General features: G+C 40.1%; 1 protein-coding gene across 1 annotated transcript in view; it reads right to left on the reverse strand.

Annotated features, from left to right (window-relative positions):
• Window positions 1-14,148, reverse strand: part of stag1a (STAG1 cohesin complex component a) — a 233,123-nt gene extending 218,975 nt beyond the window's left edge. Inside the window, exon 1 of the mRNA XM_078563607.1 lies at window positions 13,986-14,148. The gene's annotated coding sequence lies outside the window, so the exon portion shown is untranslated. The remainder of the gene's footprint in view (window positions 1-13,985) is intronic.
• Window positions 14,149-26,300: the final 12,152 nt, after the last annotated feature.

Here is a 26,300-nt window from a genome sequence, read left to right on the forward strand (position 1 = left end):
AGTCTTGTTGCACCCCTGGCTATGGAGGCTCCAGCACAAAGTTAATCATAATAACTACACATTAAGATGACCATTCATATTAGTTCATCTATCCAGAAGCACTCCACCATTTCTCCCATTGCAGCACCCCTAGGTTTTGTCTCCACCACTCTAAGCAGCCCAATCCAAATGATGATCACCATGGAAAGAATTTGATATAAATCACCTCATCATAACCTAGTCCTACAATTTAAATATATGCTATGTAGGTCTGCCAATACCATTTACTATCTTGTATACTTCCTAAGAAGACCTCTCAAACACATTTTCCAGGCTAAGAAGCTGGAGTCTGTCCAGATTTTCCCCATAACTCAGATCCAGGATTTTTTGTTGAGGCTCTTCATTTCCTCTAGTGCTCTAACGTCTTTTCTCAAGCTTTCACAACTAGAACTGAGCACAACACCGGAGGTGTAGTCTGACCAAATCACTGCACAGTTTTAATGGACTTACTCATGTTTTACTTTTTTGGTTATGACGTTCCAACATTCTGTTGATTGCTGCTCTGCAACGGCTGAGCATGCATGTTTATTCCCAATTCTATCAAGTCCCCTATATGTCTTTATCCGCTTCATTTTGAGCTAATTCAACACCATTCAGGGAATACATGCTGTTTTACTTAATTTTCCATCTTATGTGCAGTACTTTGCATTTGCATGCATTAAATTCCATAAGCCATTGATCAGCCATAGATATTTTGTCCAATTCATTGTCGTGAGTTTTCTTCCAAACCCACTACCTTATTCACTTTGTCATCAGCAAATGTGACTATTTTACTCTGATTTTGAGAATTCATATCATCTGTGTAAATAAGGAACAGTGATGGCCCCAATGCCAAGGCCAGTCTCTTACCCATTTTTAGGGTTTGCTCTGACTCTATGCAGCCTTGAGTTTGAATACTGGTCTTTCATGAGGGACTTTGCTAAATGTTTTTGGAAAGTCTAGATACAAATGCCAGAAGGAAAAGGGGCATAAAATGTCATTAAAATAACTGCTTGCAGAAGTTAGGTCAGAAGAGTCCAAGTAGAACTGCTTTTCATACTTTATTTAAAGTCATACTTTAATTTAAAGTCATTTCAATGGTTCTGCTACTTCAGAATTAGAGTAAGTGTAACCAACTGAAAAGCATGCCCAGCCATTGTCTGCTGTCTTGGAGCTCATATTTCAAACTACAGCAGAGTTGAAGAACCAGCCTTATACTAAATTCGCCAGATACAGAATCTGGATCATAAATCTTTCACAGTGAAATAATATCTTTTTAGATATTAAAATGTCAGTATTGAAAATACGAAATTTGAAAGACAACATATTGTGTAACAAACAGCAGCCTTTTAAAATTCTTAATATCTACACATCCACATCTCTCACATGCTAAGTTAAACAATTATAGGGCATAAAATATGAATACAAAGGATCCACGCTGAAATAGAGAACAGAATGCTACTTGTTAGGAAATAAAACGAGTATCAATCAGCACATGATCGTTTATTTTTCAAGAACATTCTTGGACATAATATATGTAGAATGTTTGGGCTCCACTTACTTCCTTGAAATTTACTTACATACTTCCACAAGAGTGTAGGGAACAAGGTATACCCCTTTATCTAAATTTTGTGGATCTCAGTAAAGCACTCAACACCATCAGCAGAACAGGACTCTGCAAGATTTTGGGGGAAAAACTGGCTGTCTACCAAAGCTCCTCAGTCTGATCCACTCCTTCCATGACAGCACGCACTGCACTTTACAGTTTGATGACTCAATTTCTGACAGAAATCAGAGTGAAGAATGGAGTGAAATAGCACTGCATCCTTGCCCCCAACTCTGTTTGGCATCTTCTCCATGCTCCTGACCTTCGCCTTCCCTGCAAATATTGAAGGAGTCTACTTGCATACTAGGTCAGATGGCAAGCTCTATAATCTATCAAGATTGAAAGTGATGACAAAAACATATTGCATCCTGTTCAGGGAAGTCTTCTACGCTGACGATGCTACACTAATCACTCGCACAGCAACTCAACAACAAAGGCTCATAAACTGTCTCTCTCATGCCTGTAACTTGTTCTCCCTGAATATAAGCGTCAAGAAAAACATGGTCACAGTTCAAGGTTGTTTCTCTGCCCCTGATCACTTAAGTAACACGCCACAAAGTGGGGTCCATGGTGACAGACAATCTGTCCCTTAATGCAGAACTCAATACATGCACAGGGAAAGCAGCTACTACCTTTGGTCAACTCGCGATACACCCATAGGATAACACCAAGCGTAGGACCAAGTTGATAGTTTATAAGGCCTGTGTTCTCAGCACTTTACTGTATGGACGTGAAGCATGGGCAATTTACAGTAACCAGGAAAAGATGCTCACTAGTTTCCATCTTCTGTGGCACATTATGGGTATATCCTGGCAGGACAAAATCACAAATGAGGCAGTCCTCTCAAAGGCAGGGCTCCAACGAGTGTTAGCAGGCTTCAGTGGATCACGCACATCCGCAGGTTGGATGACAGCTGCATACCCAAGGACCTTCTGCATGATGAGGTAGCCGGAGCCAGATGACCAGTGGGGCCCCAGGGCTCCATTTCAAGAATGCTTGCAAGTGTGATATGAAGGTCCTAAAGACTGACGATTGCACCTGGGGGTCACTAGCTAGCAAAAGAGGCGTACACTATCACAACAACAACAACCCGCAACATCACTTAATAGCTTCATGTGCAGCATTTTTGGCAGAACCTGCCTCTCAAGGATTGGCTTCATAGCCATAATCAAAGGTGCACCAAATGAAGACACCACACCTAAATGGATTGTTTGCTGCATGTCCATCATCTCTTGCAGATGGAAGGTTACCAGCTGAACATTATCTCCATTAAGTACCTTTGTACTTCATATTTTAACTAATTTTAGAACAATCTGTACTGCTAAAATATCATAGTTGTGACTAAAGTCAGTCCACAATCCCCACAATAACATAACTCATATTTTAAATCATTTAAATTTATATTATTTTACTTATCAACCTACCAGTATATGGTATAAACTTGGGAAGGAATTGCCAAAGGATACAACATGTACTATATTATTTCCACTTACACAGCACATTATAATTTACCAATTTGCTAATGAAAATCTATAAAAAGATTTTTTTTTAAAAAATACTTGAAATGTAGCTGAATTAAACATGCTACACAGATAGCCAAATCTGTTGGGATTCATTCATAAATCCATGAATACTCTGAGAAAGGACATACTGCTCCCCTGAATGCTAAATCTGTTTTCAACATTTTGAAAGGAAGATTATGCATCTGAAAATTACGAAGATATTTACTATGCAAATATTCCCCACAACTTCCTCTCAGTGCTGACTTGTGATAGGGCTAGATTCTAAAAGATGCCAATAGCACTCCAGTATCTCACTTAAATGCACTGTTTTAAAATGAGTGACCCTATTTAAATATTGACCTGGATTTTGCAGCAATAACAGTATAACTATCAGCGTTTGCTGCCATTACTCCTCTGAAAATGACCACAACTTTGGGAGTCTGCACATATGCAGAATGACATGGAAATCAGAAGTGGTTGTCAGTCTTAGAGCGTGCTGTTAAGTCTCCCAGTCTGAAATCTACTGGAAATCCTTAAACCTTAAGGAAATCCTTAAACAGAAAGACTTCCACCCTTAGTATCATGTAAAAAAACCCTCAAAAAGGTGACACCTTGTTGAGTGAAGTAGAATTGGGTTTACAGCGGCATACAACAATGATTGGTAAACATCCTCACTGACCATGAAGAGCTAATTTTATATTTGTAGAATGTCAAATTTCTCCATGATAGCAAAAATTACACATTTTTAAAATAATGATTTGTTTTTTAATGTTTCTGGTACATCATCTATTTTAATCCAATCAATCATTTACTTCACAATGCAAAAAAATTTAATTTAAAGTAGAGATTCAATGCTTTTAACTTCTTGTTTTTCTTCCTGTGAGAATACTTCAGTGTGATTGATTGCTTACTCCATTTGTTGACACCTACAGATCCTCTTGACTTGATGCCAGATTTAAACTATCAGGAAAGAAGAAATCATGCCACAGAGATCACTAGATGCTGTTGCTTCACAACTAACCTGTTCCCATTGGTGGAAGGGTTGAGAACCAGGGGGCACAGATTTATGGTAACTGGCAAAAGCAATGGAGGCACGAGGAAAATGTTTTCATGCAGTGAGTGGTTAGGATCTGGAATGTACTGCCTGAAAGTGTGGCGAAAGCAGGTTCAATGGAGGCATTTAACAGGGAATTGGATTATTGTCTGAAATGGAAGAACGTGCAGGGCTATGGGGAGAAGGCAAGGTAATGGCACAAGGGGAACTGCTCCTTCAGAGAGCCAGCACAGACAGGAAGAGCTGAATGGCTTCTTTCTGTCTTGTAACCATTCTGTGATTTTGTAGCCTCAAAATCCAGCCAAAAGCAGAGCCGATTCTTTTCGCACCAAATATTCATATGCCTATATTTTGAGGTAAGGACGCTGCACAATAACCCACATTAGGAACTCTGGCTGATATTTTTCACCTCCACAGCCAATTATAGTAATCCCAGCTGCTGCTCTTGGCAGCATAAATTAAGTGAAAGCAGATCAGGACTCAAACCTAGCACTCCTGATCTATATGGCTCAATATTACACAAGGTAACCTTTCTATCCTCTAGGCCGTTGAGGAATGAATAGAATAGTTTCAACTGCCTATGATCACAATTAGAGATAATAAATAGTACCTGTCATTTAGTTGGTTGCAAAATGTTGCTCAAGACTTTCATAGCACTACCAATGGCGCATATCAGACATACCAGTTAAAATTTCCTGCATTCCCTTTCCAGCCATCCATGTTTATCCATTACAAGCTAGTTTCCATTGCATATCTTCTTCCAATTCTAAAATTACAGGACACCCTGATAGCCTGACTAAGCACTATCAAAAGCCACTGAAAACAAACAGGAGCAACACCTTAAGGAATTTGACACTCAGTCCAAAGGGTCACAAGTTCAATGTTCAGCACACTAAAGCTACTAGGAGATCCAATATTCTGGATTAAAGAATAAATTTAATTTTGCAATGAATGGAGTTCAATCCCGCAGCATTCTGGATGCATTTCATCACAGGTCATTTCAGCATAAGATAAATAGTTAAAACTAAATAACTGGAAACTGATTTGGCCAAGTTCTAAAGGGAAAAATGAACAAAGACAGAGTTGGTTCAACTCAGACCAAACTGAAGTGATCCTGGTCCTGCTATTCTGGGCTAGCATATTGAAAGGACTGGAAATCAGAGATGTTGGTAGAATATGAAGGAACAAGCAACTTTATATAAATGCCAAATGAACTTACCATTAAATACTTGATTATTGGAAATACTGGGGCACAAAAACATCTTAATTTTAAAGCATCTATTCATACATGAGTACCTTGTACGCTTCAAAATCTGCACATACAATAATAGCTAATCACACTTCAAACATAAGCCAGGGATTGAAATACAGACTTTCATGATAGCTGTTTTAAACAAATAAATACATTTACCCACTGAGACATCAGGCACAGAAACAAGGATTTAAAATCCTTGATAGATAGATCCAGTGTGACATGTCAGAATATCTGATTTGTGAAGAATATCTAGTTCATGGTTCATGTTAATATTTTAGAGGTAATGTTTAGTTCTATGATGATTAAAGTCTAACTGCAGAAAATGGGTTAACTGCAACTAAAGCAGCTTGGAGTCTATTACACTTAAAAGGCTCGGGCCATGTTGACTTAAGTGGTCAACAACTAGAAAGGTCCTAAAACAGCTGGTGTGCTTACTTAGCTGGAGACGTGATGTCTACACTGCTTGCAAAGAAGTGCAGTCCAGAGAGATGTTTTGTTTTGGGAGTTAGAACTAAATTAGTTTAAAACCAGTGAACCCTGAAAGGCTACATCGTCAAGGAGATGAGTGGAGCTTAATTGGTTTCAATTTATCTGAGGGTTCTACAGCAGTGAAAGAGGCTGAATGCTGAAAAGGTGGTGCTGTTAGCAGGCTCCAGGCAGATAGGGCTTAGTAGAAAAGCTCTGTGAGCCACTGAGTGCAGCCAATGATCCACCTCAGCCTCCTCCGGAAGTCCCCAGCATCACAGATGCCAGCCTTTAGCCAATTCCATTCACTCCACGTGCTATCAAGAACAGCTGTAGGCACTGGATAATGCAAAGGCTATAGGCCCTGACAATATTCCAGCAATAGTACTGAAGCCTTATGCTCCAGAACTTGCCGCTCCCCTGGCCAAGCTCTTCCATTACAGCTACAACACTGGCATCTACCAGGCAATGTGGATAATTGCCCAGGTATGTCCGGTACACAAAAAGCAGGACAAATCCAACCTGACCAATTACCTCCCCATCAGTCTACTCTCGATCATCAGTAAAGTGATGGAAGGGGTCATCCACAGTGCTATCAAGCAGCACTTGCATAGCAATAATCTCCTCACTGACGCTCATTTTGGGTTCCGCCAGGGCCACTCAGCTCCTGACTTCATTACAGCCTCGGTTCAAACATGGACAAAAGAGCTAAACTCCAGAGGTGAGGTGAGGTGAGAGGGACTGCTCTTAGAGACAGGAGAGCAGCTTCGTGAATCCGTGGAACACAGTTTCAGGAGATGCTACTGAACCATCGGGAGGTAAGCAGTCTTTGATGCAGTCTGAGTCGAAGCAGCTTTTGAGGGAATTCAGAGGCTAGGTCTTCAAAAGTAAAGAGCTGAAATCCCTTGTGAGGGAGACAGTTTAATGAGATTTTGTGACTCACAGTGGTCACTGTCGTCTGAGTGGGTTGCTGCGAAATCCATGGGATCTGTCTCTGTCACATCAGTCATTTAATGTGCAGTGTGGTGTCTTCAGCTACAGCTTGCCTGTTAATTCATATTTACCTCACACAACATTCTGAATTAAGCTGAGACAGATATTGTAGATTACTATACAAAGTCAGAGAAGTAAAACAAAGTTTATTGTTTGTATAAGACGGTAGAATTATGCGACTGTATTCTCCTAGCGGGTAACTGGGGTTGCAAATTGTGTCTCCTTTAAACAAAAAGTTACTGGTCCCTAACTGGATCATACCAGATTACTTGAACTACAAACTTTTTTTTTAATTACAATTTTCAATAAGATGTGAAGACTATTTTCCAGACTGCAATTTACTGGAAGTGTCAGCCATAGTCTACTCTTTAAAGTTAGAGATTTTTTTAAAAAATGATGAAAGAATGCAGCATTATTTCTGCTGAAAACCATATCACACACCATTTGTAAAACATTTCTACTTTATATATTAGATCAGATCTTTCAACTATTCCCTTCACCACGACAATTCTTATCAATTCCTAATATATTGTTATATAATTTTCATAATCCGATCACTGACAACCTCTATTTTATATTAAAGTACATTAGGAAAACATACCAGCCTTATACTGACATTAAAATCTACGTGTTACAGAATGACAGATTCTCAAAATATTCTACATTCATATGATATATTTAAAGGTGATGAATTAAAAGATATACTTATTCATTTGGTGCCTATTTCTTTCAAGCAGTAGGATAAGTGCATTTCATAGCTTCAAAAAATTAAATCAAGACCATGTTTTAATATAAAGTATCCTCAATATAAAGTATATTAAATGATGTATAGTTTAAACTAATAGATTTTCCTCATGAATTCTTGGATTGCATTTAATTTAAAACTAGGAATCCTAAATATCTTAAGAGTCAGGTTTTGAACTTCTCCTACATTGTTTATAGTATAGTTGCAAATAATACTGCCTGTTAAAGCCACACATTCGAACCTCTTAAGAGTGGGGGAAGGGAAGAACAGGACTTGGAATTTTCCAGAGCATGGATTTACTTAAACAAGGAACCAGACAGATTTTTTTTTGGTGAAGTATTGAGAACATACCCAAATTCCTGAGAATTTTGAAATCTGCAAACAGCCTCATACCTTACCAGCCAAACAGTACTGATTTCAGGATTTACCAGGAGCACCAAAATATTCCATCTTAAAATGCAAATAGAACTGGATCTTCTCACAAATGTTCAGCCAGTTAGATTGGTCTGATTTTGTTAAAAAATCAATTATGTCCATCTATTACAGGCTATAAATTACCATGGTACTAAAACACTGAACAAAATCATAGTGCAAATATTTAGAAACAACTTGGATTGGTGCCCAAACATAATGAGGCCTATTTGACACTGAGCAAGAGGAGCTTAGGCATGCAGGCAGACAGTGAATGCATTGTCTACTTTTATAGTCAATGTATTTAATTTTGCTGTACTACAGTGACCAGGGTTATATTTTAACATAAATGTGTAGGAAAGTAATTGCTAAATTTCATCCATGTAAGCTATTTGTCATTGTGACTTGCTTTGACAGGCTATGGTGAGGGCTGGGGGTGAAGGGAGTGGAGGCGACAGTATTTCCCAAAGTTAAAGGACACTCTACAGACTAACATCCTATGCCGTACAAAATTTGTTGCAACCAATTTGAAATAATCATATTGTTAATGACATAGAAAATTCAAAAATAAAAACTTTGAATTAAATAAAGAAAAATAGAAAGGTTGAGCTATGCCATTCAATTTTCAATTACAGTTTTCAATGTCTATTTACATTGTGCCTTTAGTGTAATAAAACATCCCAAGGCACTTCACAGAAGTATTATAAAACAAAATATGACACTGAGCTACAGAAGGGGATATTATCAGATGACTAAAAGTTTGGTCAAAGAGGTAGGGTTTAAGGAGTGTCTTGAAAGATGAAAAGATGGTGAGGCAGAAAGGTTTTCTGAGGGTATTCCAGAGCTTCAGATTTTGGCAATTGAAAGCACAGGTAGAGTGAATAAAATTGGGAATACTGAAGAGGCCAGGATTAGAAGAATGACATCTAATTATCTTTGGAGGCATCTATTCTTGTGTATGAAGAGAAACTATTAAGGGTTCAGCAAGAGTAAAAACCATGAATTTGTCAAACAAAACAAAACCTGCTTCCTGTACTTCACACACCAGAGATGTTTACTGAAGATGAATTGTTTATTTTAAAAAAACTACAATGTATCTGATGTGTGATACAATGGAATGGCATTTACTTCTTGTAATGCGCTCAGGCCACAAATACACATATGATCATTCCTCAACTGCTAAACGTGCTAGACAACCTCTGTATAATATGGATTGTTCTCCAGTTGACCTGGATATAAAATTAATTGCTTGAATATCTATTATACAGGCATTAGTAAGGCTCCATCCTTTCATGTACTGGATCATGCTGGAGTGCAGAATGTGCAGTGAGAAGATTTTTTGATTTTGAAAGCACTAAATTTTCTGTCAGGTTAAGCACTTATACCATTCCATTAAAAAAGTATAGAACATTTCAGTTTATTTTGAGTAACCACCCAGATAACTCTGATTATTGTATTATTCAAATGACATTCCCATTATTGATTTCTGTAATGAATATAATTCCTTTCATTAACATTCAAGTTCCCTATTCCAAAGGGTTCTAACTGTTCAGAGGCCAGACCAAAAACAGCAGTCCATGTAGCCTACACTTTCAGTCCATAGATGTGGACTAACCTATGTGTTTCCAGCATGTTCTATTTTTTCAGATATGAAAAACAATCATTCTAAGCTTAGAATGAAGCACTTCATTGTCAACAAGAAAACCACTAACATGACAGGAACTTCTGACGAAAGGTTATCGACCCAAAATCATAACTCTTCTCTCTCCACAGATGATCCCATACTTGCTGAGCATTTCAGCATTTTTGTTTTTGTCTGGAACTTTTTTGTAAGTTTATTACAGTGCTGTGAACCCGTCTTTAACAAAGGCTGTTAGTTGGTCCCCACAGCACACTTAATTTCTATTGCGTTGGAGGAAATCCGAAGTGAAAACGACTGGCTAACAGTAGGCAAATGCATGGTTCAGGACTTGAAAAAACAATGACTTATGAAACAAAAACAGAAAATAGCATAAACATTTCTAACAGTGTCCATCTGTTCTCCAGAGATGCTGATTACCCTGTTGAGTGTTTTTCAGCATGCTCTGTTTTTGTTTCAAAACTTATAATTGTCATGGGACCTGTAAACAGCCATAGTAATGCATTTGAAATGAAGTAGACATTTGCATGTCAGTTAACAGGTTGCATTGCTTTTTATATAGCTTTTACTGATATGTAAATACTTTATTTTGGGTTGGTTTTGAGCCCCACAACCCTACATAGATGCATGCCATTGTCAGTCATTTCTGAGATATACAAAAGCAACTCGTATTTATAAAGTGCCTTTAATCCAATAAATGTTCCAAGCATTTCACAGGAGAGTTATAAAACAAAATGTAACACCGAGCCACATAATGGGATATTTGGTTAGATGTCCCAAAGCTTCATCGTAGATACCTTCGCTAATCTAATTCTGACCTCTTGAGCATCCCCAATTTTAATTGCTCCACCACCGATGGCCATGTGTTTTCAGTTTCCTAAGACCCAAGCTCTGGAATTTCCACCCCACACCACTCTTTCCTCTTCTAAGGTACTTCTTGAAACCTACTTCTACGATGAAGCTTTGGGACATCTAACCAAGTGTCCCCTTATGTGGCTCGGTGTTATATTTTGTTTTATAACTCTCCTGTGAAGCGCTTGGAACATGTATTGGATTAAAGGCACTTTATAAATACAAGTTGCTTTTGTATATCTCAGAAATGACTGACAATGGCATGCACCGATTAAAGATTTTTTCACAAGACTTTGCTTGAGATCTGAACTAATTACAAGTAAAACACTTGCATTAGTAATCATGGTTGCAAAAAATGAGTCCTTCCCTTTTCAACAACACTGAGCTCAAGTAGGTTGAAATCACAGAGCCAATTTAAAGAAACAAAAAACATTTTGTTCCTGAAGCCACAATAATACTGATCTTGACGATAAGCCTTCCCTGCAATGAGTAGCTTGATCTGAAGTTACATATCTGGATGTTCTATTGGTCGATGCTCTTGCGCTTAGAAATCAATGAGCAATAGCACTATTGAGGACATAAATTCCAAATGACAGCAGTCAGATAGCTACTCCAATTAATCTAATAAAGGCAAAAACAAATAACAGAATTACATCTGACTGTGTTCAAAGAAGTTGTACTGTTTCTCTTGCAACTGAAATTGGTATGATATTTCTTGGGCCAAATCATATCTTCCACTGGTCTAGTCTGGTGTTTGTTCATTTGGAGATTCCAGTTCACACACAAAAACCCATGCAGTCATTATATAAAATTCTACATCACACAAGAGAACAAAGATGCAGAAAAATTATTCTGTGATACCAGAAGATAAGCTAAGGCTTTTCTACTGTAGCGTTAGAAACATCATTCTTTGGTTGAGGTATTACAGAGTCTATTTTACCTGGCATCAGTCACCAGACCTGCTGAGTTTTTCCAGGTAATTCTGTTTTTGTTTTGTTAGATACAGTTTAGCTTCATGCACAACTATTGAGACTTTGCCATCTGCTCAGAGTAGTCTGTTTAAAGTTTTAAATAAGGAGAAAATATTCTTGTTTGCCAATACAGTAATGCTCAAAGGATCAACATCCTGGAAACGGTTGACCCCAAGAATAAAATAAAATGGCTAACTTTACAGTATTTCATACAACAGGCATAATGTCTCCTACTGCATAATGCACACAACTGTAATTCATGAACAACTCAACACCAGTTTTTCCGCCCTCAATTCCTGAGTCAGCTGGAGTGCTCAGCCAACAATTCCTATTCAGGCAACCAACCTTCTCTTGACCCTTAAATCCATATTTAACATACTATACTCAATGTTACTTGACAGCACAATTATACAACAGATATCAACAGGTTGGCACAAGAGTGTTACTGAAAAGTCTCTGTGTATTGGTAAGCAGCGTGCATAATAAGAGTTCGACTCTTGGGTTTGTGTAGCTATGAAGTGAAGAATTCTGCCAACATTTAACAAAATCTGCAGTTAACATCTTAGAAGGAACATTTATCCAGAATCAGCAATTACTTATTTTGCCTCCAAAGCTCAATACAATGAATGGAATTTTTCACATGAATTATAAATACCAAGCAAAAGGACCACATGGAAAATTCTGATCTCAGTTCTGTCTAGGTCTAAATATTTCTGGACAGTCTCTCACCCAGCAGGATCTAAAGAAGGATGCATAGGAATGAATTTAAGGACATAACATACTAATCAAATAAACCATATTAAGTGGATAAGCATTATCCAAAATTAAAATTAATTCCAAGCATATAACCTATTGCCAATTCAGTAGCCACTTTCTTTCCACAACCACTATACTTTGGGGGAAAGAGGGAACAAAAACTGACATCTACAACAGATAGTGCATTAATTGTAGCTGCATGTGTTGTGTTCCTGATGCAGATGTGTTAAACACATACCCATGCCTCATCTCAAAACAATTTATGTTGGCTTAACTCTTTAAGTGATCAAAATCTACTATGCTGCCAGAATATTTTTTCTAGTACTCAACAAGTAGCATGAAAAGAAATCAGGAATGTAAATAAGCTTGGATTTCCAAATATATTCTAATGGGAAACAATACCCCACAACAGATTTACTTTGCACTATTTCTTTCCACTTCTTGCTGAGTAGCATTAATGCACCAATCTCTTCATATCCTCAAATGAATCTGTACATTCAAATATTTTATTATACAACTATAAGATATTGCTCAGCCTCTACAAATAAACAAAGTTATAGAACTAGATTAGACACTGATGTAAAATGTTCTCATTCTTCAAAAAGCAAAATTCAAATACTTGCAAATTGTGAGCTCAGCATTATATTTTGAATTGCTTCAAATCTGGACCCTCCCTTCATCTTACTATTCTAATATTTACATTTACAACGTCCAAGGTTTGTTTATATATTTTAACGTGTGCCTAGTTATATATACACATAGGCACACACAAATTTCGTGCTTTAATGATTTAAATGGCAGACAAGTTACTGCACTTTGCCCAGAGATTTCAAGTAACCTAGACCTCCATTTGATACCATTGAGCCAGCGCCTTTTGTAAACAAATCTCACCTCTAAATGCTTTTACAACTGAAACATGTACAGCTTTCTTTTTTATAAGATTAAATGCACTACCGATTTAACATGGTCAAACAGACAGACGATGGTTTAGTGAAAACAACAGGAAATTTCACCCTTCCCCCACCTGAAATAATACAAATTCGTTAAGAATTTCTCTCTCTCTCCCTTGTACTTGTAAAACTGGCTGCTGGGCGGATGGATTGCGTGAGAAAAAACAAGGACAGTCATCAGCATGTCGTCACCTGACTCCACTCAGAATAGTGTAATAACAAAAAAAAAACCGTGAGATCAGATACTGACGGCTACAAACCGGTTTTTCCCTGTTTACCAAATTAACTTTGCTTTCCAATATATCAAAATCCAACAAGTATTAGTCGTTTATTTACAAACAGTCGCTTCATCATCAAACAAAAATAGCGAACTGAGAAAAAGCACACACTCCAGCTTCCTACTCAGGCTTGCCTTTGTATCCCTGCACGTCCTTCGTCTGCTTGGCAATTAAACAACATTTGTATTTTAACCTTTTAAAAAAATATTTACGTGCAATGAAGTGACTCGCAAACGTTCAAAACCTACACTCCACCAAAAATAAAACTTTAATATAAATTTCACTACTTGAAGGCCGAGGACAATTTAAAAAACACAAAATAAACAAGGAAAAGAAAGTCTTTTTAAAAGATGTGAACTCGAACTGAAACCACATTTCCCGCTCCCCTCCCCCAAACACACACGATCCGACTCGCGTCCTCCATCTTAGATCCGCACTTCGGTCGCCTTTTTTCAGTTAAAAAATAGAACAAAAGTTCAAAAATACTAACCGTTCCTGCCCATTTTGGGACCGATTTTCACTTTCCGTTCGACTGCGTAAGGAAATATCGAGTTTTAAAATTGATTAAATTAAAAATGGGAATAGTTAACACCGCGTCTTCACAGGACGAACAATCCTAAGCCGCCATCTGGTGGCATTTTCCACAATCGAATGGCGCAATGCAAATCCAGACAAAGATTGCCCTCTGGCGGCCACCATCCGCTGCCTAACCCGTGCACGCGCGCGGGCCGGCGAGCGACCGTTGCAAAGGCATCGCGGGCGCGCGCGTCGGTGGGATTGGGGGGTGGGTGCGGGGGGTAACACAAGGGTAGGGAGGAGGGTAGCGCGGTGCGCGCCCGCTATCTCTCTCTCCCCCTCACGCGCACGCAGCGCAATCACCGGGATTCACGTCATTCCGTCGAGCTTTCGCTCCGTCTATAAAAGGAAGGATCGGGGGCTGTGGAGCGGCGCTGGTGATCCGGTTGTTTTTTTTTAGAAAAAAGGGACATGGTAGACGTTAGTTATTTTGTGAAAAGTCAAACGGCTGAGAGCCATCTGTGGAAAACGTTTCAGATGTGTCCCGGAGCTTTTCGTGTTGTTATTTTAATTGTTTTGGCCGCATTAGTGAGATGGCGTCGTCTTGTGGCTGAAAAGCCGCTGTCGCCATCAGCTGCGGGAGGGAGGGAGAATGTCTAATGGCGGCAGCTAGGGAGGGATAGTCGTGTCTGCTCGATAATTTTCAACATAACGTCTTCACAGCACACAAAACACCTTGAGACCCAGAATTTTTTTTAAAAACCAAATTAGTCCTTTAATTTTCCCTCACGAAGAGTGGGGTAAGTTTTTTCAATGGTAACACCCTGTGTATATCCGCTTACAGATGCGAGAGTGTTTTTGTATCTAGCACTTAACCGTGTATGAAAAAATACTCAATTACCTGGTGAGTTTTTTCTTTGAATAACATTCACGCCCCACAAGTGTGGTCCTTTTTGTCTCCCTGCGATGAATCACAGCGCACACAATATTTTTAAGCAGAGTCTGCCACAACTCATAACCGAGCTGTATTATTCGTGGCGGGCGAATTGTAATTCAAACATGTTTGACTTATCTATTTGCAGTTCTCAATATTTGAGCCAGGTAAAGTTCTGTTTTTTTTTTGTAACTGCAAACTTTGGTTGAAGCATAGTTTATCCTGGCCAGATATCTAGTGTGTCTTCACGATCCAGGTAGCAGTGAGTCAACAGTACCATCCATGTCTTGACACTAGAGTAGTGTTTTGACCTATTTTATTGATTTACTTGATACATGTTTTCCAAAACTCTTGCTTGCAGTTGAAATGTAACAAATGTTTGTGTAGCCTTCCTACTATTATGGTGCTTGCCCTCTTTTACAGAAAGCAAACAACTGATATGCCAATAGCTTTGGAGTAAAAGCATAGGCATCCAAGTCTTGGCAAGTCCACATTATTAGTCCACAAAATTAGCCTATGAATCTACAATTTTAAACTGGGGACTGATTCAATCCCTCGTTGTGGAATTCATATTTGTTAAAGGTAGCTACAAGCAGGGTTATAGAACCCTGGGTGGCGAATGGCTTCCTTTCATTTATGAAAGATGATGGACACATATGCAGCAAAAAGCCCGTTTTGGATGAGATGTCTTCATATGGTGCACCTTTGCTGATGGCTGAAGAGGCCAGGTCTTGAGAGGCAGGTTCCGTCACAAGTGCTGCACATGAAGTTGCCAAGTGTTGTGGGTTGTATTGGCATACGTTGCCAAGCTGCTGTAGCTACTGGTCATTGTAGTGGTGCACACCAGCCCTCAAGAGGTGTTATTGTTTTCAGCTAGTGACTCCAAGGTTCGATAATCAATATCTAGGGCCACACTTGCAAGCATCCTTAAAGTGGAGTATTGGGCGTCCTGGCCCTCTGGCCCTGTCTACCTCACCGTACAGAAAGTCCTTGGGTATGTGCCCAAGCCAGTGAAGCTGCCTCTTTTTTTAAATTCATTTATGCGATGTAGGTATCACTGGCTAGACCAGCATTTATTGCCCATTCCCAATTGCCCTTGAGAAGGCGGTGGTGGGCTGCCTTCTTGAACAGCTGCAGTTCATGTGGTGAAGATAACACTCGCAGTGCAGTTAGGGAGGGAGTTCCAGGGTTTTGACCCAGTGACAGTGAAGCAACGGTGATATATTTCCAAGTCAGGTGGTGTGTGGCTTGGAGGGGAACTTCCAGGTGGTGATCTTCCCATGCATCTGCTGCCATTGTTGGTCTGGAAGGTGCTGCCTAAGGAGGCCTGGTGAGTTCCTGCAGTGCATCTTGTAGATGATACACACTGCTGCCACTGTTTGTCAATGATGAAGGGAGTGAATGTTTGTGAATGGGATGCCACTCAAGTGGGCTGCTTTGTCCTGGATGGCTAAAAGTAAAATACTGCGGATGCTGGAAATCTGAAACAAAAACAGGAAATGCTGGAAAAACTCAGCTGGTCTAACAGCAGCTGTGAAGAGAAAAACAGTTAACGTTCTCTTTTTGTCCTGGATGGTGTTGAGCTTCTTGAGTGTTGTTGGAGCTGCACTCATCCAGGCAAGTGGAGAGTATTCCATCACACTCCTGACTCGTGCCTTGTAGATGGTGGACAGGCTTGGGGGAGTTTGGAGATGAGTTACTCGGCACAGGATTCCTAGCCTCTGACCTGCTGTTGTAGTCATGTTATTTATATGGCTAGCCCAGTTCAGTTTCTGGTCAATGGTAACACCCAAGGATGTTGATAGTGAGGGATTCAGCAATGGTTATGCCATTGAATGTCATGAGGTGATGGTTAGGTCCTGGCTTTTGCATGGCACGAATGTTACTTGCCACTTGTCAGCTCAAGCCTGGATATTGTCCAAGTCTTTCTGCATTCAGACATGGACTGCTTCAGTATCTGAGGAGTCACAAATGGTGCGGAAAGTTGTGCAATCATCAGCGAACATCCCTACTTCTGACCTTATGATGGAAGGAAGGTCATCGATGAAGCAGCTGAAGATGGTTGGGCCGAGGATACTACCCTGAGCAATTCTTGCAACGATGTCCCGGAGCTGAGATAATTGACCTCCAACAACTACGGCCATCTTCCTAGGTATGACTCCAACCAGTGGAGAAATTCCCCCTGATTTCCATTGACTCCAGTTTTGCTAGGGCTCCTTGATGTCACACTCGGTCAAATGCTGCCTTCATATCAAGAGCAGTCACTCTCACCTCACCTCAGGAGTTCAGCTCTTTTGTCCATGTTTGAACCATGGCTTAATGAGGTTAGGGACTGAGTGGCCCTCATGGATCCCAAAATGAGTGTCACTGAGCAGGTTATTGCTAAGCAAGTGCCGCTTGATAGCACTGTTGATGACCCCTTCCATCACTTTGTTGATGATCAAGAGTAGACTGATGGGGCGGTAATTGGCCAGGTTGGATTTGCCCTGCTTTTTGTGTATAGGACATACCTGGACAATTTTCCACATTGCTGGGTAGATATCAGTGTTGTAGCTGTACTGGAACAGCTTGGCTAGGGGCGCGGCAAGATCTGGAGCACAAGTCTTCAGTACTATTGTCAGGACCCATAGCCTTTGCAGTATCCAGTGCCTTCAGCCGTTGCTCAATATCACGTGAAGTGAATCAAATTGGCTGAAGACTGGCATTTGTGATGTTGGGGACCTCCAGAGGAGGCCGAGATGGATCATCCACTCAGCACTTCTGTCTGAAGATTGTTGCAAATGCTTCCACCTTATCTTTTTCCACTGATGTGTTGGGCTCCCCCATCATTGAGGTTGGAGATATTTGTGGAGCCTCCTCCTCCAGCAAGTTGTTTATTTGCCCATCACCATTCATGACGGAATGTGGCAAGCCTGCAGAGCTTAGATCTGATCCGTTGGTTGTGGAATTGCTCTGTCTATTGCATGCTATTTGGCATGCCAGTAGCCTGTGTTGTAGCTTCACCAGGTTGACACCTCATTTTTAAGTATGCCTGGTGCTGCTCCTGGCATAACCTCTTGCACTCTTCATTTAAACCAGGGTTGATCCTGGTTGGTGGTAATGGTAGAGTGGGGGATATACCAGCCCGTGAGGTTACAGATTGTGGTTGAATACAATTCTGCTGCTACTGAAGGCCCACAATGTCTCATGGATGCCCAGCTTTGAGTTGCTAGATCTGTGTGGGAGCTCTGCCTGAGAGGACTGCCACATTTATAATTTTTGTCCTGCCCGCGTATACCCATAAAATGCTGCAGACAACGAAGATGGAATATGTTGAGCTTCTCTTGGTAGCTATATGGTGTGCATGAATGATAATGGTGAGGATCCACTCTCTTCATGGACGATACTAAAAGATGATCTTTACCCGTCTTACCAGTGGATCCAAGTCATCTTTCAAAGGTATGAACCTGAGACTAGCATGGGACATAACCAGGAAATATGTTTCCTCCAAGGAGGAACAACAACTCCGACTAACTTACGGGATAACTATAAATGAAGAAGGCCATTTGGCTCATAATGTTCCAAGTTCCCTTGTTTCAGCATCCATTTTTTCTTAGTTTCTTGGGCTTTGATTCTACTCTGCCTATGGCATGAGACATTAAGTACTATTTGATAGCTATTAAACTAAATTTCTATGTAATAGTTGTATGATCATTATATATGTAATCATTACTGATACGTCCCTATTATGATACTCTACTTGGGTTAGGGTATTTTCAAGGTATTGAATGCAAGTGTTAGACTACCAAAAAAACACATCATAAAATGCAACATTTATACTTGGGAAAATAAAATGTTCCGAAAAGTTTATTTGTACTGACGTATTGGTGAATGGCAACTTTTCTTTTGTTCCTGTAACTTTGCACCTTCAGTACAAACAGTGTTTCTCATTGTAGGACACATGGCAACGTTTTGTCAGCCATTGGCTGGGCCAGAACACTACCTTTTCACCTCCAATGTGGGTTTGAATTGAGGATAATGAAAGGAAAGTATCCATTCCTTAGCAGCTATGTGGATTCTAACTGGATAGTTTTAGCTCAATCCCCATTAGGAGACAGGCCAGAACAGAAACTTACCTGGACATTGAAAATATTTTCCACTGTAGCTTCACTCTGGCCAAAAGAAATGCTGTTTTCGGAAAGTGAAATACTCTCAATTCCCAAAGTGGCTTATTTTATAAATGCAGTAGCCAATATGAAACTGAGCTACAATGTCCAGGAAGAACTGTGGTTCAATCCTGGATGTGTGCTGAGTATATTAATCAGAATGGGGGCGGTAGTAGAGATCTCTGGGCCTCAGAGGGAAAAATACTTAATTCTTAATAACTATCCCAGTTATTCTTGCTGGAAAGTTGATTTACTCTTAAATACCATCAAACTCCTTCCCGCCCCCCCCCGCCCCCCAAAAAATCTGATTTTCCTTTCTACCAGTAAGGATCTACTTGGTATTCCCTCACTGCAGTGAATGTCAATCTTGATTATGTGCTGATGTATTAAGAGTGAACCATGATCCCCTAAACTTGTTTTAGAATTGGTCAACTGGATACCAGCTGATACTTAATAGGGAGTACATTCACTTTTAATGAGGAAGAATTGATAAAGTACTGTGTCTGGGTTGCTAGCAAAATTGAAGCCCATGGGAAAAAAAGGGCAATAGTAGCATAGATGCAAAATTGGCTAAGAGAGAGAAAACTTTTCTTTTGAACTGTAGGGAGATGAACAGTGGTATTTTTTTTGCACCGAGCCATTAATAAAGCATGAGGGCTTTATGAATAGAGGTATAGAGTACAAAAGCAAGAAAGTTATGCTAAACCTATATAAACACTGGTTTGGCCCCAACTGCAGTATTGTGTCCAATTTTGGGCACCATGTTTTAGGAAGAACACCCTAAAGGCTCTGGGGAGGGCATAGAAGTGAGTAAGTAAAGAGAAACTGTTTACAGTAGCTTAAGGGGCTGCTGACCAGAGGGCGCACATTTACATAATGAGTGGTTAGGATTTGGAATGCAGTCTGGTAAAGTGGTAGGTACAGATTCAATAGTATCCTTCAAAAAGATACATACTTGGAAAAAAATTGTAGGGATATAGGCGAGTGGGGCAAACTGGAGTGCTGTTTGAAGCAACTATCAGAAATGTGCTTACATTTTTCATATTTATGGATTTCCTAGTGCAGCAGAACAGTGTGATATGACTACGTCATCACATAGTGAGTTAACAATTCTAGTCAGAATATCTAGAGAAATTGAGGAGTGCGGGGCCAAGTACAGCCCTTTAACATGAGAGGAAGAATCAACCTCATGGAGCTTGAGTTTATTATAGAAACGTTATGTCTCTGCTATTTTTTTAAAAGAGCTAGTCAAATAGTCCCACTCCCTGCCCATACCCCATAGCCCTGCAAGGTTTCCTTTCAAGTATTCATCCTTCAGTAGAGTGCATCCCTTAAAAAACCAAGTTTGGCTGAAGGTGGCAGCAGCAGGCTAGGGGGAAAACACTTGGATCACTGAGTTCGCTCACTGTCAAGGCATCTGCAAGGGATGGTTTGCCTTATTTTGTTCCACTTTGAAAATGATTTCCACTCATGGACTTGGCAGATACAGATGGCCAAAAAAAAGGGACAAGACCATATTAGGATAAGCTCACAACTGTAGTGAGAATGATCTCTAAATCCTCAAGGAGACTGACCAAAGGGAATACAAACTGCTGGATCTGTATGGGAGCAAACACCAGCAAAATGTCCAGAGTCATGTGGAGAGAAGTGATTATCAAACACAATTTGACACTAAGCCACATAAGGAATTTTCAGGACAGTTGACCAAAAGCTTGTTGACCAAAATTTAGTGAACACTCAGGAGATAACAGAGAAGGATGGGTTTAGGGAGGAAATTCCAGAGCTTAGGGCTGAAGCAGCCCAAGGCATAGTCACCAATAGAGCAAGTAAAATCAGGGATACAAGAGGCCAGAATTGGAGGAGCACAGAGATCCAAGAGGGTTGTATGGCTGGAGGAAGTTAGAGATAGAGAGGTGGGATTTGAAATCAAGGATGAGAATTTTAAAATTGAGACATTGCCTATTTGGAAGCTAGTGTAGGTCTGCAAGCACAGCAGGTGAACAGAACTTAGTGCAAGTTAGGATATGGGCAGCAGAGTTTAGGATGAGCTCAAATTTACAAAGGGCGCAAGGTGGGAAAGGAAAATATTGGAAGTGTACCCTTGGAAGGTAAGAATCATTTTTGGACTGGTTCCGGGAGAATTGAACGTCTACCTAAAGGATGGTGTAATGTATACTTGGTGGGTTTTTTTCTTTTTTTTTAAAGTTCTGTTGTTCAAAGTATAAGTTGCCTACAAAAATAGTGTTTAGCCAAGTGTTTTTTAGTCTGTTACTGTAAACATCTTAAAACATGAAATCTTGTTGTGTCATCCGTTCAACTATTAAATGGAAGTTCAAATTGCTTTTTTAAAGTTATTGGCCTCTACAGGGATTGTAACACTATCTCCTTAATCCTGAGAAAGTTATGCAGACCCTTTGTAGCTTAGCTCCTCCCTTCCCACAGATCTGCTGCAGTAATGGGAGGCAGATAGGGAGGAACAGGTAGATGTAAGATGAGGAGGAGAGAGAAGCAGGATGAAGAGAGAATCAAGGCCAAGCCCACTCAAGTCCTCAGTTAAACATTCTGTCCTACTTCACTCTGCCACAACCCTCATGATTTTGTCCCCCTGTATCATTTTTATTCGCTCGCAGACACCAGAGCATATTCTCTCACCTGAAGGGAATGAGAAAGTGTTGGTGAGATTGTGCCACCTTGCCAGTGGAGGCCAAACTGAAGGCTACCAATAGCTTCAGAACTCATTGGTGCTTGCCTGAAACAAAGAATTCTTGAACATCACATCTAGCTGGAAGATCTGAAGTCAATGTGCAGCTAACAGACTAACAAGTCCTTACTTGGCAAAATATCAGGCAAGTCTTTTATGGTTGTAGACAGCAGCAACTTTCTCTCAGGGAGCTCAAGCTGCTCTGAGAGGAGCGTCACCTTGATCCCATGGGCCGTCATAGCATGGGCTCAGTCAGCTAGCTCTTCCAATGCTAACCCTCAGGTTGCACTGAGAAACACTAGAAAAAAATGAAAGAAAAAATAAGTTTCATTCCCCAGGAGGTCATACCCAGGAGGTATCCCAGCGCTGGGAGACCCCCCACCACCGGAAGTCCCCACGCAAGAACTATACGGGAATTGCCTGGGAAGTTTAAACTTCTGATAGGTAATTACTCTGCAATGGGAACCATCTGAAACTCTGAGTTAAGTCAGAGACTTTGAATGATGGCCATCCTTATACATTCCTCCAAAGGAGTTGGGACCAACTCCCTAGGTATATTCAAGCCCAGATGTTTTTACATGGTGAAATTGTGCAGGGCAACCATAGAAGACATCAGCTGGAGCTTAAGCCTTCAGCAGAGCCCTTCCTAACCTGACAAAAATAAAAGTGTCCCTTCAAGGCCCTACTGGTGCTCTCAAACTTGGTGTGGTAGCCCCACTGCTGTTGTTTCAATTTTTGGTGCAATCAAAACATGGCAGCATGAAGTATGCCTTCTCAATCACAAGCCATCTTAAAGAACCCAGAGAGAGCTAAATTATGAAGCATGCATGCACCATGACAACTTCCAATGAATAATGCTAGACCCTTTGTATATTGTGAAACACAATCTGTATATTTAGGCAGTAAAAGGTCTTTCTGTTGAAGGAGTTGACTGCAAAACCCATTTGCCTCAGTTTCACACTTCCTCCAGAAGTTAGAAGGCCTTAACAAAAACAGAAATACCTGGAAAAACTCAGCAGGTCTGGCAACATCGGTGGAGAAGAACAAAGTTGATGTTTCGAGTCCTCATGACCCTTCAACAGAACTAAGTAGAAATAGGAAAGGGGTGAAATATAAGCTGGTTTAAGGGGGAGGGGAGGTGGGGGGGTGGGGAAGAGCTCCCCCACCCTCCCCCTTAAACCAGCTTATATTTCACCCCTTTCCTATTTCTACTTAGTTCTGTTGAAGGGTCATGAGGACTCGAAACGTCAACTTTGTTCTTCTCCGCCGATGCTGCCAGACCTGCTGAGTTTTTCCAGGTATTTCTGTTTTTGTTTTGGATTTCCAACATCCGCAGTTTTTTGTTTTTAAGTCAGAAGGCCTTGTTGCCTAAAGATGAAAAAGATTGTTACAACAAAGTTGTTTCCAGTTAGTGTTCAAATTTGCAGCACTCTTCAGGCTCAAAAACGCCTCACTTCAATCAATCTCGGCTGAGGAAAGCTTTCCTGAAAAGCAATGATGGTTTCAATATTCAATTAATTGTTATTATTTTGCTAAGTTACGTAATGCCACGTGCAACAAATGGAACTTTCACCTTGAAATTTGGCCTTGTTTATATTTTGTAATGTATTCTAAGTGGTCACACTAGCTAAAGTTATTTTAAAACAAAAACAGAATTACCTGGAAAAACTCAGCAGGTCTGGCAGCATCGGTGGAGAAGAAATCAGTTAACGTTTCGAGCCTTCACGACCCTTCGGCAGAACTGAAGCATAGTTAGGAGAGAGGTGAAATATAAGCTGGTTTAAGGTGGGGGGGGCGCGGGGGGGGAGAGAGAAATTGAGGGTGTGGTGATTGTGGAGATAAGCAAGCAGTGATAGGAGCAGATAATCAAAAGATGTCACAGACAAAAGGATCAAAGAGGTGTTGAAGGTGGTGATATTTGTCTAAGAAAAGTGCTAATTAAGAATGGAAGACAGGACACTCAAAGTACAGCTCTAGTGGGGGTGGGGTGGAAAAGACTAACAAGGTTTTAGTTTTAGATTTAAAAATGATGGAAATAGGTGGGGAAAGAAGAATTATATAAATTATTGAAAAAAAAGGGGGGGGGCGGGGGAGAAACGGGGTGGGGATGGGGGGAGGGGGAGTTTAAGATCTAAAGTTGTTGAATTCAATATTCAGCCCGGAAGGCTGTAAAGTGCCTAGTCGGAAGATGAGGTGCTGTTCCTCCAGTTTGCGTTGGACTTCACTGGAACAATGCAGCAAGCCAAGGACAGACATGTGGGCAAGAGAACAGGGTGGAGTGTTAAAATGGCAAGCGACAGGGAGGTTTGGGTCTTTCTTGCGGACAGACCGCAGGTGTTCTGCAAAACGGTCGCCCAGTTTGCGTTTGGTCTCTCCAATGTAGAGGAGACCGCATTGGGAGCAACGAATGCAGTAGACTAAGTTAGGGGAAATGCAAATGAAATGCTGCTTCACTTGAAAGGAGTGTTTGGGCCCTTGGACGGTGAGGAGAGAGGAAGTGAAGGGGCAGGTGTTGCATCTTCTGCGTGGGCATGGGGAGGTGCCATAGGTGGGGGTTGAGGAGTAGGGGGTGATGGAGGAGTGGACCAGGGTGTCCTGGAGGGAACGATGCTATATAGATGTAAGTCTTTCTTTACTGCTGCAGAGGTATTTAGTAAAGAAGGAAAGAGACAAATATAATTTTTATCTTAAATATTTTATATTCTTGGTCCTCCTGATAAAACCCACACACTAAACAGATATACCGTACAGATAAAAAGCCACTCCATATTGTTGTAATTAATTGTAAACACTTTCACTTAAATGTACAAGCAATTATAGAAATAAAATATATTTTATATGTGAGTTTGTAAGTGATTGACACCAGCAATAGCATAGGGTAGAGTTTCTGCTTGGATGCAATCCAAGGTACACATTGCACTCATTTTGAGAAGTGCTTTTTTCCCCTCAAGCTTCCATTCAAACACATTTTCATATAATTGAACCCAAAATCTATCGTGCACCAGCATAATCCAGGAGCATTTTAAAACATATTTTCTAAAGCATTTTTAAAAAATTTCTAGATACATTTAAGAGTGGTAACACTGCAGTTTGATTAATACAGCTGGAAATTAGGTTAACACAAAAAATAAGCATTTTTAATTATTGTCAATTCACCACCTGTGGTAACCTGATTTTAAATTACTGAAAATGACTTTAAAAAAGAACAATTTCATGGTTATATTGGGATACAGTAGTTAACTTCTTAGTAAATAAAAACTCTATTCAAAAGCTTTTAAATTGTGCCTATTAGTGCCCTTGTGCCCAAAGGGAGCGGCTTAATTTTTACAGCCTCCTTGAACGCCTGTAAATGAGTTCAATTAACAGAAACTCCCAATGGTGATTAATGCATCCCAGGGCATAGCCAGTTTTGTGTAGGGCAAGCTTCCAATATTTTTTTAATAGGCACAAAAGATCACAGAAATTAAATTTGCGCTGAAAATTCTGAGGTCTTTTGTGGAATTATCAAGTTTGGATGATTTGTACGAAGAAAAACAATGCAACCGAGTGGAATCCCTACACTCACATCTGTACTGAGTTGTGATTGCTTATAAGATAGAGGATATATACCAAATCATCGATATGTAGCTGTTCACATATATAGTTGGAAAATGCCATTTTACTGTGGGCAACAATTGTTATGGATCCTCTGCTGGCTTGGTGGGTAAATTCATTTCCTGGTGTGGGACTGTGCCAGAACATCTTGAGTTCAGTTGCAAATCTGGGGTAAATCAGTTAATCCCTGAAGGAGCTGAAACACTACATTTGGCTCATGGCTATGTACAGTGAAGGTACAATTGAGTTTGGCTGTGATGAATTGTGCAGCCTGCCAAGACTCATGGTCCAGCTTCACAGAAGGAGATATTAGAGTCAACAATTATAGGGAAAAAAAAGAAATTTGAACATTGAAAAAGGAAACCTGGTTGCTTTCACTGTTAACCCACTGACTGTTAGTCCTACAAATACAATGCACTAATTCATTTTGCTTTGGAATTTTGAAAGAGATTTTGACATTTAGGTAGATTTGGAACCTTCATATTGCCACACATTATTGCCCATAATAAATGAGCCTCTAAAATGTGATATAATGTATTACATGTGAACAAGTGAAACGGTGAGGTGGGTCAAAATAATTTCAACTCTCAAAATTTTCCACTTTATAGATAGCACCAGATTCATAGGGCTACACCACTCGTATGATTGGCAGTGGAAGTGGGTTGTCAGAATCAATACATGATCCATCACGTGTCAAAGTATTATCTATAATCTGTTAGAGAAACAGCTTACAGTGTAATGCAGTGTTCCCAGTGGGGAAACCACATTGGAAGGAATTTATGCACTCTGGCAACGATTTTTCATTGAATGCACCCAATTATGGAAGTTAAGAGTTTTTCCATAAAACTGTAGTTACAGTTGTGCCTTCCATGTTAGAGTAATGGGTGACAGTAGAGTAGTTTTTTAAACTGAGAA

The sequence above is a fragment of the Cetorhinus maximus genome, chromosome 19 (assembly GCF_964194155.1).
Source record: "Cetorhinus maximus chromosome 19, sCetMax3.hap1.1, whole genome shotgun sequence".
NCBI classification, from domain to species: domain Eukaryota; kingdom Metazoa; phylum Chordata; class Chondrichthyes; order Lamniformes; family Cetorhinidae; genus Cetorhinus; species Cetorhinus maximus.